Source organism: Lissotriton vulgaris, chromosome 11 (genome assembly GCF_964263255.1).
Source record: "Lissotriton vulgaris chromosome 11, aLisVul1.2, whole genome shotgun sequence".
NCBI classification, from domain to species: domain Eukaryota; kingdom Metazoa; phylum Chordata; class Amphibia; order Caudata; family Salamandridae; genus Lissotriton; species Lissotriton vulgaris.
In genome coordinates, this window is record NC_141699.1 from 119,497,924 (window position 1) to 119,514,275 (window position 16,352).

General features: G+C 43.5%; 1 protein-coding gene across 2 annotated transcripts in view; it reads left to right on the forward strand.

The window, feature by feature from the left end:
- The first annotated feature begins 303 nt into the window (after nt 1-303).
- LOC147679106 (uncharacterized) overlaps nt 304-16,352 on the forward strand; it is a 366,743-nt gene continuing 350,694 nt past the window's right edge. For both annotated transcript variants that reach the window (XM_086942868.1, XM_086942869.1), the window contains exon 1: nt 304-410. The gene's annotated coding sequence lies outside the window, so the exon portion shown is untranslated. The remainder of the gene's footprint in view (nt 411-16,352) is intronic.

Here is a 16,352-nt window from a genome sequence, read left to right on the forward strand (position 1 = left end):
ATTAAACGCGTTCATCCCGTGCTTGTTAAGTTATAGTCTATGCCAGTACCGGCCACCTATCTAACACTCCAAAAGGGCCGCTTCATTTGTGAGAGGGGCACAGCTGATTTTACGCTTAGTCCTTCTTTTATGCCGTCGTCGTTTGGCAAAACAGAACGATCATCCCGTGATTGTAGTAGTCTAGTGATCTGACTATCCATTGTCACGTGGCGTCGGTGTTTGTTGAAAGACTGCACTTTGATTGGTTTACGCGTGTCCAATGATTGTTGCGTCGTCTTCCTCCTGTGCGATGATTGGCTACATTCTGGAATTGTCAAAAAATTTGAGTTGGGAACCGTGTACTATTGAATCAAGTAATCCCGGCAGCGCGAGCTGGCGCGGGCCGAGAGGAGAGCCGCTTCAGTTTACAGGTGAGGGCAGCGGGAACCGGGCACTACAGGCCAATGATATCAAGGTCCGTGGAAGCCACGTGAGGTGTACGCTTGGTAAAGGTTCTTGAACCCACCCACTTTCGGCTCGATAAGGGTAGCAGAAGTTAAGTTCTCAGAGGCGAAACATACGTGTTGTCTCTCTACTAACCATATTTTGACGTTTCAAAAGTGAGATTGATAGTAGAAGAGCAAAAGTTAGATAGTTAGTTGAAGACTGACATACATTGCTTAAATCGCGCCTCTCAGGTAGACCCCCGGAAGTGTTCTTTAATTGGCTGGTTGCCGTTTTTGCCTGAGCGTCCCCTTTGCAGTTTTATTTTATTTATTTTATTTTATGCGTTTTTAGGTCTCGTCCTATTCCATTCCGCAAGGAATGAATAGGACGAGGCTATTGGGGCTAAACTAAGCTCTCTAAAATGCGGATTTCCAGACGTGCATGTGTTCCATGCACGCGCTTCCATCTGCCTGCCTGCCTGACCTCACCACATCAAAGCCAGCCATCTGTTGCTTCCCCAGCGTGGTGCCGCCAGCAGCTTCACTTCAAAGGGATCCGCTCCGCCCCCTGCTGCATCAAAGGCTTTCATTTCTCGGCCGCGTTTATTTACTTTTATTTCGCGGCCGCGTTTTTTCTGCCCCTGCTAGGCTCGTTTTTTGTGCCTTTCTGCCCCTATAATGACCATGCCACTCGCTGCTCTATAAAAGTACAGGTCAATAATTAGGGACAATAAACAAACAAACCGAGGTAGACCTGAGAACTCAATTTAGCCCAAGATCACACTGCTTTTCCGGGTTGGGGTTGTAACATCCACTAAAACGGGATTCTGCCTCATTACCACTAGACCGCACCACCTCATTCTGGAAGATGACATACATAAAAGAAAGTCGTGGGCGCATTGCCCTCGCAGCTGGCTCTGCAGCTAAACATGCTTTCGGTCACGACGCTGTTGTGGCTCGTTTTCTCTGTACTGGCTTGGCGATGTAAACACGGCGGTTCCGCTCTGCAGGCGGCGCTTTGCTCCCTCCCTCCGGTGCCAGCCGCGGTTTATTGCTGTGAAGGCATCCTTTCAGCCTGCCCCTATAGCCCGCTGCGGCCGGGCAGGCTGCTGGCACCGCCGCTCCCTCTCTGGTCTAATAATAGCTGCTTGCAGGGAAGCCTCGCTCCGATACGTTACTAAATCCCCTCTGAATGTCAATGACGCCCCTCGTTCATTGATCAGGGTGGCAGCGTGTGCGCGTGGTCTGCCTTACCCGCCCAGCTGGCACGACTCGTATGATCTGTGGGCATCGTGCCACCTCCAACCGCATGCTTCTTCCACAGATCTGTTGTCACTGTGCCCACTCTATGAACATTGAAATGCCTGTTCATTGATTTATTGTTAATTACCACTGGAAGAGCGTGCAACAGTTTGAACCAGAGGACATTTACTTCAGCGGATATGGTGACAGAAAGCTATCATACGTAGTTAATGTCATTGTGTCATGAAGGAGATGGGGGCATTGCTCATACCTTAACTCCGGCATATAGGTCGGTAAATTAATGGTATAGTTCCCAGCATGTGTGTAGCTCTTACATTTCACTAGTGTGGCATCGCAGCGCTCAGACGTCCCAGAGGGATTACAAGCGGAGGGACATGTTTAGCGGGTGATGGTGTTATTTTTGTTGGTCTGTAATTTAATTATATTGCTTCTAGCATGTGTGTAGTGCTAAACTTCCACTATTGTGGCTTCGCAGCGCTCGGACGTTCTGGAGCGTTTACAAGCCATGAAAGCGCGTGGAGTGTGATATGCTCTATTGAACGTGAAGCCAGCTAACACTTTATGTGACTGCAGGAGACATCTGTAGCATCTGTTGAGCAGCACCAGAGCGGAGCCTGGCGGAACCCTCCACCAACCCTACCAACCTCTTTCACACGTGACCTCCCTCTTGCACAGTCCCACGCGAGTGGGTTGGTTATGCAACATATACTTATGTGATTTGAATTTTAATAAATCATCAAAAAGACAAAGGCACCCAGTTCTGTAATGGAGAAGTAATTGGAGTGATTACAATGCGTCGTGTGTGTCAGCAGCACTGGCTCGTGCCTTCGAGACAGCTCAATCCGTCAATACATTTCCTGCAAGAATCTGAGTGCCACCTACAGGCAAGCAACGCCTCAAGCTCAGGCGGGACAGGGTTGGTCTCTCATCCTTTCAAGGTCGACAAAACGCATGTTATCGAGTTGGACAATAACAACATGGATTCTTTACAGCACTTTAAAGTTCAAACCTTTCTAGTCTCTGTGAACGCACCTCTCCTAACCAGGAAGTGCCTTGATATGGTTTTCTTTAAAGAGGCTTATTTTTTTTTGCTGCTGAAGGAAGCGAGCAACTGCTCCCTCACCGCAGTGCTTTAGGAGTGGGACATGGGGAAGATACTGCTCTCCTCAGCCAGTCCCATATGGTTTAGCTCATCTTCACTATACTCGGCTGCTCGAGGCTTCCCCTGGCGTCATCATAGCTCCTCTTCCCGGCCACCGGCTGTCCCTTGATATTTCCGCATTCGATGTCTGCAGGCTGGCTGCTATCCCCGTGCAACTTACAGCCTGGTAGAGATGCCCTGCCTTCTAGATGTTGTGTAACGTGTTGTGGTGTTTTGGTGATTAGGGTAACTTAAAGGTTTTGTACAGCGCTATGAGGGAGTTTAAAAATAAATCTATATACATAAAGCACATTCTTCAAAGCACTCTGAGTTCGTGCGTTTGCTCCACATGTGTATCAGTAGCTGCCACTGCGGACACACTGTGACATATCTGCCCGTCAGACCCCGTCTGTGTGCTTTGTGTATATGTCAGTTTTTGTTGACTCTATTAGCGTGTTTTGGGTGTGCATCAAGTGCACTTATGTATTTTTGAGGGGCCAGAATCTGTGTATGTGCTCCTTATGCTTGCGCGTCTCAGTGCATTTTATTTGTGAGAGCGCATTAGAGTTCCCATTTTTCATTTGGACAAAGGTTCACCTAAGTGGATACGCCAGATTCACACAAACGTGTTGTATCAGTGCACACTTCACCCCACAGTTTATTGCTTCCTGCACCAGATTTTTTTTGTCTTACTCTGTGGCCATGATACATTAACCCACATCAAACCCAGGGATGAAACTGGGGGTGGGAAGCTGTTTAGGCTGGTGTTGCACAAATCTCTTTGTCTTGCTGAGCTAGGGATCATCTAATATAAGTGTGTGTATAAAGGTGCGCAGCTCAGATATGAGAGGAGATGCAGTGTGGAAGTAGTGTGCATTTTTTCCTGCATCATATGGCTTGAATCCCATTTGGCAGCGCACTGTTTGCACACACATTCTTTGTAACTAGACCTGCCTTCACTGCTTCCTGCAAAGGTGTGTCTGTCCACATGTAGATAATTTGTTGTTTTTCTGAATACTTGTTGTTTTTAGGTCTCGCTGACTCACCCTCACACACCTCCTCACACTCACATCCCCTCACCCTCACAACCCCACACCCTCACAACCCCTCACCCTCACAACCCCTCACCCTCACAATCCCTCACCCTCACAATCCCACACCCTCACAACCCCTCTCCCTCGCAACCCCACACCCCGCAACCCCACACCCTCGCAACCCCACACCCTCGCAACCCCACACCCTCGCAACCCCACACCCTCGCAACCCCACACCCTCGCAACCCCACACCCTCGCAACCCCACACCCTCACACACCCCCTCACCCTCACACACCCTCACAACCTCACACTCCCTCACAACCTCACACTCCCTCACAACCTCACACCCCCTCACAAACCTCACACCCCCTCACAAACCTCACACCCCCTCACAAACCTCACACCCCCTCACAAACCTCACACCCCCTCACAAACCTCACACCCCCTCACAACCCTCACCCTCCCTCAATAACCCTCACCCACCCTCACTCACCCTCGCCAGCATAACAAAACAAAACAAAACAAAACATAGCATAGCATAACAAAAAAAGCATAGGATAGCAAAACAGCACAGCATAACAAAACAAAGAATAGGATAGCAAAACAAAGAATAGGATAGCAAAACAAAGAATAGGATAGCAAAACAAAGAATAGGATAGCAAAACAAAGAATAGGATAGCAAAACAAAACATAGGATAGCAATACAAAACACAGCATAACAAAACATAGCATAACAAAACAAAGCATAACCTAGCATAGCAAAACAAAACATAGCATAGTATAACATAACATAACAAAACACAACAAAACATTGCATAGAAAAACATAGCATAGCATAACAAAACACAACAAAACATAGCAAAGCATAACAAAACAGAACATAGCAAAGCATAAAAAACAACATAGCAAAACAAAACATAGCATAACAGAACGTAGCATAGCAAAACAAAGCATAGCATAATCAAATACATCAAAAATAGCTCAGCATAACAAAACATAGTATAGCATAACAAAGCATAGCAAAACACAACAAAACATAGCATAGCACAACAAAACACCACAAAACATAGCATAGCATAACAAAACAAAGCATAGGATAGCAAAACGAAACATAGCATAACAAAACAAAGCATAGGATAGCAAAACAAAACATAGCATAGCATAACAAAACATAGCATAACATAACATAGCATAGCAAAACAAAACATATAATAGCATACCAAGCACAACAAAACATAGCATAGCTAAACAAAGCATAGCATAATAAAACCCAACAAAACATAGCATAGCATAACAACACATAGCATACCAAATCAAAGCATAGGATAGCAAAACATAGCATAACAAAACAAAACATAGGATAGCAAAACATAGCATACAGCTTCATTCAGCACCACAGCATCACTCAGGGGCAACACAACATCACTATGCGCTATCACAGCATCACTGAAAGCCACAGCATCACTCGTTCACCATCACAACATTACTCAGCGCCACCACAGCATCAATCTGTGCAACCATTCAACAACACCTGGTTCAAATATGTTTTCTCAATGTTTCAAGCTTTATTACAAATGTAACAAAAATGTTAATATTTCACTTCTGTTCTTGGATTTTCGTCACAATAAAATACACTGAACATAATCTTCACAAAAGTTATTTACAAAAGTTTAAGCTATTGCCATTATAAATTACAATAACCTTTATTTAAGTAGTAATGTTTAACAAAAAATTAAAAGCCATTGTTATTTGTAATATCAATACATGTAAGTCACGTAAATACAACACATATTGCATTACAAATGCTATAGGTGTCACATTTGCGAAAGTTATAACTATTGGCATTGTAAATGACAAAGCTATTAATTTCGCTATTTTCAAAAACAAAACATACATTTAAAAAAATTCTTTTACAGTACCAATAGCTCAAACTTTCCTAATGCGAGACCTATTGCATTTCAAATGCTTGTTATATAGCGCAGACTTTACCCGAAGGTGTCAGAGCGCTTCACAATAGGAACAGAACTAATACATGAGGAGAAACATTACAAGTGAACAAATTACAAAAGCAAACGTTAAGTTACATGAGGCAAAAATGACCATTGTGAGCAAACAAAATACAAGAGGTAGCAAACGGTTACAGGAGGAAAAAGTGACGTGTGCAGGTTACAAAAGCGTACAAAGTACAAGTAGAGGTATAATACTGCAGTAAATGGCAGACACTCAAGCACCAGAACAAACGTTACGTAGGCAATGGTGGCACTTGTGCAAGTATCTAAAGCAAACAAAATGTAAGAGGTAGCAAACAGTGTGTTACAAGAGAAAAGTGACGTGCACGTTACAAACGAGTACCAAACACAGGTAGAAGGATAATACTGCTAAAACTGGCAGAACACACTGGGAAGGCACTTCTATAGTCATGGAGAAAAGGATTTTCTTTAATGGAGGGTCTTCCTTCAGATAATAGAGAGGGTGTGAATTACATTTGGAAGTGTCTTTGAAGGAGGAGAACTTTGAGGTCAGTTTTGAAGGCCTGGGAGGAGGTGGTGGTCCGGAGCTGAGGCAGCAGTGAGTTCCAGATTCTCACTGCGTTGCCTGAAAAGGATTGGGCCATCGATCTTTCCTTCTTGAAAGTGGGAGGTTCAAGCAGAAAATCTTCTGCATTACGTGATGGTCTAGAGCCTCCAGAGAGTTTCAGTTTATTCGCCAGGTAGCAAGGAGAGGCGTGCAAGGCTTTGTGGGTGATACAGGCAGTCTTGTAGATAGATCTTGCCTCAATGGGAAGCCAGCGGAGGGTGGATAGCATGGGTCGCTTCTTCTGGCCCCATAAATGAAGCGAGCTGCTGAATGGAGAATAGATTTAAGGGGGGACAGGTGGAATTTGGGGAGGTCAGTGAGAAGAGAATTGCATTAGTCCAGTCTGGAGAGGACCAGCGATTGGACCAGGGTTTTAAGGTCTTGCTCCAGGAAGAAGCAACGAATTCCCCAAAGAAGGCACAGTTGGTAAAGAGCAGACTTTACAATGGAGGTGATGTGGGAGATTAGATTGAGTTTTTTGTCGAGTATGCCACCCAGGGATTTTGCGCTGTCAACAATGATGGGTTTATTGTTAATAAGATTCAACTGATCCATCCATGATTGAACTGGGGGAGGAGAGAGGGAAGAGGAGAGGAGGAGGAATTCAGTTTTGGAGGGATTCAGAATCAGTTGATGTGTTGACATCCAATTTTGAATGGAGTCCAGAGTAGAGCTTAGGACAGAGAGATCGTGAGTGGAGGCAACTTTGAGGTAGATTTGAGTGTTGTCTGCGTAGAGATGATAGTGGACCCCAGATTTACTTAGAAGATCTCTCAGTGGTTCTAAATAGAGATTGAACAGTGTGGGTGCAAGTATAGAGCCTTGAGGAACACCTTGACCAACCACCGAAGGAGGTGAAAGACTGTTCGCTATTTTGATCATTTGGGCTCTATCAGAGAGGAAGGAAGCAAACCAGTTAAGCACAGTGCCCTCCATGCCCATTCTCTGTTGAAGAGTGTTGAGGAGAGTGTTGTGGTTGAGTGTCAAAGGCTGCAGAAAGGTCAAGGAGAATTAGAAGACAAGAACCTCCCGAATCGATTATCCGCACCGTGTCATCAATCACTTGCAGCAGGGCTGTTTCAGTGCTGCAGTTTTGGATGAAGCTGGACGAAAATTGTCAAGAATATCATTGTCCTTGATATGCCGAGAGAGTTGCTTCGCAACGTTATTGATTTCCACTGCAAGGACTGTGAGGCATTGGGAGGTGAGTTTGCCAACATCTAGGTTCGGGTCCAGCCTTGGAAGTGACAGCAAAGCTGAATCACAGAGGGAGACTGGGGCTTTTGCAAACCTCATTGATTGCTCTTTTTTATTTTTTTATGCGTTTTCATATAGCGGGGACTTTACCCGAAGGTGTCAGAGCACTTCACAATAGGATGGGTAACGTTACATGAGGAGAAAATTACAAGTCAGCAAGTTCCAAAAGCAAACGTTACGTTACATGAGCCAAAAAAGTGACAATTGTGCATGTATCAAAAGCAAACAAAATACAAGAAGATGTAGCAAATGATACGCTACAAGAGGAAGAAGTGACGTGTGTTCATTCTACATAAGTGTACAAGATACAACTAGAGGTATAATACTGCAATAAATACCAGATACTCAAAACACAAGAACACACTGGGAAGGCACTTCTATAGGCATGGAGTACAGAATTTCCTACTGTGGAAGAACTTCCTTCAGGGAATAGAGAGGGCGTGAATTAGATTTGGAAGTGTCTTTGAAGGAGGAGAACTTTGAGGTCAGTTTTGAAGGACCAGGACGTGATTTCCAGATTCTCACCGCGTTGCCTGAAAAGGATTGGGTCATCGATCTTTCTTTTTTGAAAGTGAGAGGTTCGAGCAATACATTTTCTGCATTCCGCTCTGCTGTCTTACTCTTAGACATGCTTAACACCACTAGAATTACTCAACAATCTCTCAGGAGACTGATTAAATGAATACAACACTTTTCTATCTAAGGACGAAAACTACAACAAAGTATATGTGAATTAAAACATAACTTGTAAATAAAATTAGTTGTAAACAAATGTTTTTAAGCCAAAAGCTTGGCAGCATAAAATTTCTCATCCGAAAAAGCATGTATTTTATTTCCACAAATACGTTTTTCAGTACTAAAAAGCAGATTGAAAAATAGTTAAGTGAGAAGCGTTCACAAGAATATGTCATATTCTAAAAATCATATATATAAGTCCAGTTGTCATTCTGCTGTAGGTGAGTGGGACCGTTTTAGAAAGTCAGATCCCAATCGTTCCTGTTTATATGGCTTTTCTTATGTTAAAGGAAGTCTGAAGGGGTACTTGTGGTAGAAGTTTCGTGCACTTGTCCGATATGCAGGGGAGAGCATTTCCTTCACAATTCTTTAACCTCTCCCCCGAGGCGTAGCTTTATTTGAGGTGCCCACAACTAAATGCATCGTCTGGTTATTTGGGTCTGGCTCCTCCAGCCGGGTTAGCTATCTGTGTTGGACTTTTTCTGTGACTTATTTTTTTTGTTGAAAAACTTTATTGTGCAAAACAGCATCATTACAAATATGGGCCTACAACCACAGGGGTCGGCCGCTAGTACATGTAAAGCAATTATATGACATCACAAAGCAGCGACTGATCCCCAGAGGTCCAGCAGAAATCCAGGATACATTCTCAGCAACACAGGATGTAGGCAGGATATAGATATTTTTAATTTTTAGAAAAGGAACAAAGAGAAAAACAGAACAACAAAACTCAAGGCGAAAAGCGTTCTAGACAATGTTGTGCTCCGATGGGGGGGACCTGCAGTACCGGATAGAGAATCAGGAGGACAATAGAGATGACCAGGGGGGGAGGGAGTGGGGAAGTCAGAACCATCAGAAAAAGGAGTAAAGTATTTCAGGAACATCAGGATCAGGGGGAAAGAGAAATGTCCGGAGTGTCTTCAAAAGGGGGCGTACAGATGTTCCCTCGGTAGGCGTTCCATTGACCCCAAATTTTACTCCACGCCCTAGGCTTGCCCCAAGCCAAATATACCGTCTTCTCTCTAAACATGCACCAGTCCATATTCTCCTTCCATACTGACACGGTGGGAGGCGGTTAGGAACCCTTTTCTGTGACTTTTGATGCAAACAGGAGAGGTAGAGATACCCATCTGACGGCTGAATTTCAAAATGTAAAACCATATAACCTAGAATCAATACTGGATTCCCTGCTTGTCCAAAGTTTGTGATCTAAGACAAATATTTTATTCCAAATAGCCTCTTTTTTCGTTATTATCAAATATGAGTGCACTTAACATAACGTGTATTTGTAAAGCGCACGTTCACCCAGAGGTCTATTGGCGCTGAATAGCAGATGTTCATTGTTACCCAACTCAATGGTACTCATTTTATCGACCTCAGATGGATGAAAGGCTGAGTGGACCCGCCGGGATTTGAACCTGTGACCATGAGGTCAAACACAGGCCCCTGCAATGGACGCATTAGTTCACTGAGCTACCAGACCCGGCTAATACTTGAGCTCAGGATGTGCGCTGTACAAGCATCTCTTATATTTGATTTAAAAGACTATATTGTTGCTCCATCTATAATAAGAATCTAGGCCACATTTAGGATTTTTATGACTACTGACTTGCCTCTTAGTTCACTAAAGGAATTTTTGTTGGTGAGCGAGCCATGAATGTTTCTAAAAACTGCACGTTTTATTATATGTCTGGCTCTATAGTGATATAGCCTGTTGTACTATGGTGAAACTCTACTGCATGTTCAAGTAATACTTTTCTGAATTTAGAAGAAATTGTTAAATATTTTTACAGTAATGTTTGTTGCATGATATACCTGGCAAACGTTTTCAGGGCTCAGCTTATGCAGTGACTCTTAGACTGAAGCCAAACCCTTGGCTCGGCTCACTGTATTATTTTGCCTGCACGCCCTTCTATAGATGCAATCCAGACTTAGTATAAAGGGCCGTCAGTCACTCGATAAAATGATTTGTAAAAAGCAAGGACTAGAAACATGGAGCTCTGCCCTCAGTCACTGATTTGACAACTCTACAATCAAGGCCTCGTGTAACAGAGATGGAGAAAAGTGCATGCAGGTAAAATACATACAAAAATAAGTGATCCATGAACAGGGACTCAAGGTCTATGTGTTCTACGTGACCTTAGTCCGGAGTTCCAAGGAGAACTACCCTACCCAGGTGGGATGGAAAGGGGTGTAGCTTAAGCAGGAGTGTTTGGGGCATGATTCTGCTCAAATATATTCTTGGTTTGGTAGTTGGGTCTGCTAAGTCTTTGTTAGTTATTCTCATTGTTCTCATTTCACTATGAGACTTTAATTCAATTTTTGTATTAGGATTTTAAATATATATAGTGACCAGCTTACCGACAATGTAGTAAATCTGGGCCCATAGTAGATCTCTTTGAATGGGAGCAAAGGTACTACTTTTTGGAATTCACAATCCTTGGCAGTAGTAGACTTGGAAAGCTGTGCCAGTCTCAAGCTTCCAGGCATACTACTGCAATCAGACCCCAAAAGGTGATGGGATGAAGGCTTGCAAATAGTCTAACCAGTGTCAAATGCTCTGGGTAGCATTCCAACCTATAGTTTTTTGCCCATTGTGTCACTTAAGACAGAGGTCCACCCACTGCTCCTAAAACCGACCCAGAGTATTGTTGAAATTGACTTGCCTTATGTTCTTGAGGAACGCCTACAAGGTGAATCTGGGCTGAGGGTAGGTTAAGAGCTCCACTGATTCTGGCGCTTCATGAAGTCCAAGATCAGCGCTAATATGGTGATGTATAGATTGGTAGACCGAGAATGAAACCTTTCTAGGAGGCGTCCAGCAGAGACCATGGCATTCTGATTAGGTAAATGATCTGCGTGTTATGTGAGCAGGATCAAGAGGAGTTTGAGTGCAGTGTCCTGGTGGCAGGCATGGTGAATGACCTGCGGGCCAACATCCTTCTGGAGTGGCTGCAAGACAGCCTCCTATGAAGCTCCTTTTGCTGGAGGCAGGGGTTGCAGATCGGGCCACAGCCTGAGGGAGGAGGGTCGTTGGCATTGAACACCCGGGTCGGCCTCTCCGCACCCAGCCTAAGGGAATTGGCCATTGCCGTCTGCAGTACTGTGCTCGCCAAAGTAAGTGCATCCCATTCCAAAGTCCATGAAACATATCTGCTGGGCAGCACTTTGACTTTGAATAATATTGCCTCAATGGGTCCCAGTATGGAGAATATTGTATTGAAATCTGTATTCTTCATCACTTGCTGACACTTTGTCTGATTTTGGTCCATTTCCTTGCTCTGTTGGTCTGTACTTTTGTGCCATTACACAGCTTGGATGATGATGCAATGTGGCGGGCTGTTTCACTGGAGTAAATTGATTCTCCTGAGGTCTGTGGCATTGCCTGTGCGTGCCGTTGCATGCTGTCTTTTGGCTGTGACCCTTTGACTTGTTTTTGAGAGAAACGCACAGTGATGGGATTGTGTCGAGTAGGGCTTCTATTTCCTTGAGAACAACCTAGAGACCAGCTGCGACCCGTTTATGTAAGAGCGGTGAGGCCGGGTGGGGGTGAGATGTCGACATATGACGACGAGGGAAAATTAAATAATACATTTTCCCTCGTCCTCGTCCGTCACAATTCCCCCACCCGGCCCAACTGCCTCCACCGCTCCCACCGCTCTTACCTGCACAGGCAGCGGCTGCTAGAGACTTTAAATATCTTGATTCCCTTGTCAGTTGTGGCACTGTTCAGGCCACTCTCTGCAGTAGTGGAAAAAAAACAGTTTCTAGCTATTTTGTCAAGAATCTTCAATTCTATTAAGGGCACAAGGCAGGTATGCTCCTCAATTTTTTGTGCCAAATTTACAGCAGCCATTGAAAACAGTTAAAATAAACTATGCTTCCCTTGAAACCTTCCAACCAATCAGCACGCAATTTGCTATATATCTGCTGGAGACGCCATGATCCATCCTCTTTCTTTGCCAGGTTTGACAAATGATGAAGGGAAGTAATGAGTTCGAAATTATTCACAGACCTATCAGCAAAACCCTCAGAAGCGAATGATGTTGAAAGTTCATCACAAATTGTAACTCTGCCTCTACAGGATCCACCTGGTGTTCGTCATACCAATGTACCCATCTCCTCCAGGCTGAAGTTTAAAGCTGATGGGTTCCGTCTGACCAAGAATTCTGGATAAAGAATTCCGCTTGATTTGAAATGCTAGGCATTGGCCACCGACTCCTGGAAGTCTCTGGGCCAGAAGGTGTAGATTCCCTGCTGGAACTAAAGGCTGTAATCCTTCCATTGGATCAGATAACCTCTCCAGAAACAAAAGAATGCACACTGAAGGCTTGCACAGCATCTCCAGAGGAGTTGGGCTTAAAGGCTGCATTTTCTGTAACAGAACCTCTAATACTGGATCCACATTCGGCCTCACTTGAGCAGCTACTCCTTGGAATCATCATGAACGGAGGGAAGGTATACTGAAGAGCTTCACTCCAGGCCTAAAGAAAAGCAAAAGTTGTTAGAGCCAGTGGGTTTGGCCTCCAGCTTAAAAACTTCTCCAGTTGACTGTTTAGACTGTCGAGGCAGAACACAAAGAGGTCGATCTTACACTGACCCCCATAGGTTCTGAAGATAGCGAAACACACACAGCTGTAACCTAAATCACTGCTGTCTCGCAAGTATCTGGAGTTCCAGTCTGCCACAACATTGCTCTCTCCTGGTAGATACCCTTACCAGAGGTTTCACCACTAAAACTGGCGAAATCTCATGTGAGGGGCGAAGATTGGAATGGTTAAATAGGCATCTTTGAAATCTAAACAAACCATCCAATCGTTTTCATGGAGAAGATGTCTTAGAAGCTGGATTCTCTCCATCTTGAAATGCCTGTAAAGGACCCAACTATTGATTTCCCTTTAAGTTTAGTTTACCAATTAAAAAAAGAGTACTGCAGAAAACACTGCCATGAGGTTTTTTGGATATTCCGCCGCCTTGTTCAGTAAATCCTGAATTTCTGTGTGTAGAAAATTAATTTTATGATGGAAAATAGTAACTGGCTTGGAGGGGTTTGTTGTATGAGGACCCATAAAAATTGAAACCTTGAATGGTTTCCAACACCCACGCATCCTGTGTAATTCAACCCAAGTTGTGCAGAAAGTACTGAATGTAGCTCCCCCGCATAACTTCTGAAACCTGAATAAGCTTTACCTGTAATGTTTGAACCTGCTCGGGACTTGCTCCCACATCTGAAGCCACGTTTGCTGTATCTGGCTCGGCCATAGTGTGAACAGTCTGGGAAGAAGGTGCCTCTGCCATTGTCATTCCAATTCCCTTTCTTCGATTGGCAAATGCTCTTGTTGATTGCTCTGCCCTTGTGAAAGGTCATGTTGAAAAATGTCTTTCATGGCGCTTTGAGCCTTGCCAACTGTGGTGAGGGTATTTATGAATTTGCCAAAGTCCTTCACGAAAGGATCCCCAAACAAAGGACATTGGCTATGAGGCTGCTTCCGCCACTACCAGTTATGCCAAATTGGGATCTATCCTCATGAGTACTAACTTGCGCAGTTTTGCTGACAGGACATTGTTGGCATTCCCCAACTGGCAGGTGGACCTCTGGGCCCATCCAGCAACCATGTCCAAGTCAGCTGATACCTTAAGTTGGGAATCTATTTTGTTTTAAATTAAACTGGGCAAAAATAATTTTATGTAACATATTTACATTTCTTGAAATATTTTGTAGTGTAGTTCCTATTTTTCCAATAGGCTCTGCACATTGGAATAACATGAACAGCAGTGTAGACGTAGGACTGAGGTCATCTAGGTCTCTACTGACTATGCTAGACTTAATTTTAGGTTTGCCAGCTAGCTCAGAGGTCACTAGAAACTTTCTTGAATGAACCGGGAGGAGTGAACTTCCCTGATTTAGACAAGAAGGGATTCAGCTTCTGACAACCGCATAAACATGACAACTTTGCTCCCCCAGAATAAAGAGTGAATCTCTAGAGTAGTGTGAATACAATAGGCAGCTATTTCACTCAGTCAATCGTGCATGCTTAGTTCCACCAAAATGCAGAGAAATAGAGAGACGGGCGTTTTCAATAAAAAGGTGTTATTTATTGAGCAGTCTTCCTTCTCATGCAAGAGAAATGAATTGCCACAATTGCAATACTCATTATAAAGTAAAGTGCGTACAGTAAAAGTAGTATTATGAAATAATACTGTAAAAGCATTTATATGGTTTCTTAGCCATATGATACTTTAAAATGGATAAAATATATACATATATAAAAACATTGACTAACGTACTCAACTGGTGCTTCTAACTACGCCTACCCCGGTGTACCTGACCTAAGCCTAATACTTGGGAAGGAGTGAGTAAGTAGCAGTTTAAGTTAAGTTTGTTAAGATTGTTTTGCCAAGAATCTGCCTCAAGAATTCTCCTGAGGGTTTAGTCAGCTCCGTACCTTGGTAATAGAACGCGGGAGGTCTGGTATCTCTTTCTTCAGGACTCGATCCCCCAGCAACCCGCAAGGGTAGCTGGAAACACCGGAGCTGGATTTTTTCGGCTGGAGAAAGACAGCGTCTCTCTCAGTGCGTCAAAAGGGAGGGGCGGCTTCCGTGGGCTCTCGCATCAGCTGGGCTCTTGGGCAAGTAGACGGCCGCTCTGCTCCAAACCACCGTGTGTTTGCTTAAGGCAACTGTTGGTATATTTATACCTGAAAGGTGCTGAGGTTGACGTAAGGTTGGACATAAGACGTCACCAAGATCTAACCGTTCTTTCTGGTCGTTCAGGACCCCAGGAGTTCTTGTTCAAATCAAAACAAAAGCAGGGGGGATTTCCCAGGCTGCTGGAGGCTTGGTTTGTTTAAAGAACGCGTTTTGCTTTCTAGGAGTCGATGGGAGTAGCCGTGTTGTGCTTTGGACTGCATGGGCTATTACTGAATATGGATATGATTCTTATGCCTTTATAGGGATATTATTAATTATAACCACATAAGGGCATGAATCGGGAATATCGAATTTAGGGTCCTAGATAGAAATACAACAATTTCATTCAAGCTTAAGTTAGTAGTGCTGTAGAATTAAAATTATATAGTGGGCCAACACTTTGCTAACACATCTTAAGACCGTTGTATGAAGGTTCTGTCTTTCATTCTGTTTTATCTCTGGTCTCGTTTCTAATACAGGGTTCTGTAAGTATCTGAACAGGAGCTTGAATTTTCTTTCATTCACCTTCATTGATTTTTTTGCTACTTCAAACCGTCAAGATAATATAGGCTGGGTATATCACTTATTACAGGAGGAACAGTTGGACAATCTGCAGCATATAGCCCTCAGGTGAACCAATAAACTTGGCGAATTGGTTGCCAGAGCTGAAATATGTAAGTGTATATTTTTAAATCATAAAATTCTTAACGTCTCACAACTTAGGGTTCACTATTTTAAATGTATTCAGGGCATATATATATTATAGTAGGCCTAAAAGGCTTAATGCTTGGGTGTGTCTCAATGGCTCTCTGTTTATCGCTGCTTTACTTCAGCCGATGACACAACCCATTTTTTGTATTTAACTGCACTAAGATCTGGACTACTTATCAGGAGATTTTCAAACTACTGTGTTTTTGTATCTCCTCTAAATTGATATTACTTTGCTTATCTCCAGCAATGCCCTCCTTAATATATGGGTATTATTTTTGTTTCTGTTGTGCTGGCAAGATTACATATTGCAATTCTATGGTTAGAAAGCAGTCCCCTTACTCGCGAGGGAATGGTGAAGTTAGTTCATAGATTTATGTGGAGTAGAATTGTAAAGAATAATACGCAATGCATCTAAGAAGATTCTAGGAACCAGATGTTTCCTGTTTACTGACTTTGTTACCTTAATCAGACTACTCTTATGCCGTTTCTCATTTTATCCAACTTTTTGCACATTAAA